We start from the raw sequence: 3,094 nt of genomic DNA on the forward strand, positions 1-3,094 counted from the left end.
CCAGCCTTTTACGTCGACATCACTATATTAATCTAACGTCACTGTTATCAAATCTTGCTTTGTATTGTACATCTTCACGAAAGGTAACATTGAGCTTTTTTTTTTTTTTTAAGTAGCCCCACCATATTTATTAGAACCCGAACTAGGAATCCGATTACCAAGACTAGATCGACCTCGGACGATGACCTCAGCATATGTTGCCTTGTCTTATACCATGCTTGTACTTGGGTCAATTTTTTTCTGTACCATGTTCTTTGATTTACTTTTACTTAACTCTAACCCGCTACTACTAAGAGTCAATCTGTTTTATTACAACTATGTCTTGTAACTTCTCCCAGACTTCAATTTGTTTTACATGGATAGACTTTTCTTTAATTTTGCTTCGACTTATTTTTCTTAGTCTTTATAGTTTTAACAAACAGGCATTGCGCTGCAACATTGAATTATTTGATTGGGATTTATAGACAGTGTTAACCAGGACTATATTTTTAGTGCGACTGGAATAAACTTGTTACTGCAGCGTTGCTGAAGTAATTCTGGCAACCAGAGCTGTATATATTTTTGCCAAGACTGAAGAAATTCTTGTAACCAGAACTTGCATTTATTTTTACCAGGACTGACGAAATTTTACTAAGAATTCAGTCTGTTCAATTCTAGCAGATGCACGACTCTTATGTTGTAACAGCGCCGCCGGCGTCGAAGGATTTGGTCGGAAGCTGCATCCGGTCAGCAGATAAATTTACGATAAGAGAACTCCAGCTTTCAGAATCCTGATTGAATTTTGCGTTATCCTGGTTGCTTTCTTTGTTAGACAGCTTGTTGGTGCTTTCATTATCCCTTCTTTGTTGTTTCTGCGCTTCTTTAATCTTCTTCGTAAGCAGGAGAAAAGGGGCAATTTTGATTTGCTAGATTATGTGTATACCTTACACAGGGACTGTGCGAAAATGCATGTGAGTATTTAGCCTACATGAAGTGATCAGTGTAAGGTGTATTTCCGATTAGTTTTTGTCTCGCCAAATTAATGGCGGTGTTTACCATAATCGAAGAGTAATGCAGATGTAAAATTTGTTTACTTAATTTTGAATCCGTTAGATATACCAGCATTATTTTGCTCTATTTTCAGTCCTTCCAAACTGGACAAGGAGTTTATAGAGCCTGCATTGTTTGTTTATCTTCCTTGATAATTACTGTAAAATGTTTTTAAAGTGCTGAATGGAAGCCTATCATGATCACCAGCTTAAGTAATCTCATGTCCAGTCGCATATTTTGTTTAAAGTAAACTTTAATGTGGTATATCTTAAAGGTATGAATGACGATAAATACTTGCATTATTTGGGTGAAACCGTATCAGGGAAGTCTTTGCGTTATCGTACAAAATAGAGAAATAAAAAAATTTATATTTACACAGCATGATTTGCCGTGAACATAGGCTTTGTCCTAGCGGTCTTTCGAATATTCATATACTTTTTATTAGCTTAGAGAACGCGTTTTAGGACATACAAAGCAAAGTGTTCGGTTGATACGATGAGCAGATAGACATTAAATACAAAGAATTTGTACATGTCAACATGATTCTTTCAGTTGTACACTAGGCGGGCTATATGTGATGGCATTTGTACAGCATGACCTTTTTTATTTTCTTGATGTGTAAAATATGGACATTTTTGTAATATATATGTATATATATTGCATATATGTGTGTGTATGTATGTATGTATGTATGTGTGTGTTTGTCTGTGTGTGTGTGTGTGTGTGAGAGAGAGAGAGAGAGAGAGAGAGTTCTTAGGTAAAAGGAAAAACTGTATGAGCCATACATGAAACTAGAAAAAGCTTGTGATAGATCTGTAGCTAAGCAACGTGGGAGATGTTGAGGACGTATGGTACATTTATTGAGAACATTAAAAGTGTTTGTGATGGAAGGGAAGCATGTGTTAGGATATGTAGTTATGGTAGTCTGGTTTGGTATCGAAGTGGGTCTAGGACAAAAGTTGTGTTTGTTTTCATAGTTGTCCAGTACCTTTCCGGATGGACTGTTTTGGAAGGGCAGAGAAAGGACGGTAAACGTAGTTGCAAAGTTGTAGAATAAAAAAATGTGTTGATGTGATTTTGGCATGATTGATGTCTTCCTAATTGTGATGCATTACTGATTGACGGTAGCGAAAATGAACAGCTAAAAATAGTGAAGGAGTTTAATGGTGTCTGCAAGAGAAAGTTGCTGGTAAATTGGAAACCAGTAGTATGCAAGGATGAAAAATGGAAGAGGCTATTTGGTATCGATATATTGGTGTAAATACAGCATGTGATGAAGTGGTACAAGAAGAGGCGAGTCACAGATTAGGTGAAGCAAGGAAGGCAGTAAGGGGTGTGCAGAAGGTTGAGAGAAGACTTAGTGCGTGTATAGAAGCCAGTACGGGAATGTGTTAGGTGGTTGTTGACCCAACTCTTCTTTGTGATAGTTGTGTATGTTGAAAGAAAGTGATATTAAAATAATTGAAGTTATTGAGAGGAACTGTTTGCGTAGGGTTATTGAAAGTGCTAGAAATGCAGGTATACATGGAATTAGTAAAAAGGGTGGAATAGATGAGCGGAAGGGTTTTGTTTCGAGAAAGTTTGGTTATGTAGAAAAGTGAAAAAATTGTGGATAGATGACGGTTCAGAGATATAGGAAAGGAAGTGCCTTATATCTAGGGAGCGTGGAAGGGTAAAAGGCAGTGTTTGTTTAGGAATATTTGACACCATACTGGTGAGCTTTCTGTGTATGAAGCAACTAATCATGTATAATTATCTGTATAGGAGACTCACCTACGGTATAGCAGTTATCAGTGTGACGTGAAATTTTTTTATCATCTTGAGGTACCACATAATAGGGGCGTGATGTAAGACACACACACATAATATACCATGCTATATATATATATATATATATATATATATATATATTATATATATATATATATATATATATATATATATATATATATATATATATATATATATATATATATATATATACATACATATACACAAGCACACACACATATATATGTGTGTGTGTGTGTTGGTGTGTCTGTCTTGAGTCTTGCATGAAGAGAAC

This window comes from Macrobrachium rosenbergii, chromosome 4, assembly GCF_040412425.1.
Source record: "Macrobrachium rosenbergii isolate ZJJX-2024 chromosome 4, ASM4041242v1, whole genome shotgun sequence".
In the NCBI taxonomy this organism is placed as follows: Eukaryota; Metazoa; Arthropoda; class Malacostraca; order Decapoda; family Palaemonidae; genus Macrobrachium; species Macrobrachium rosenbergii.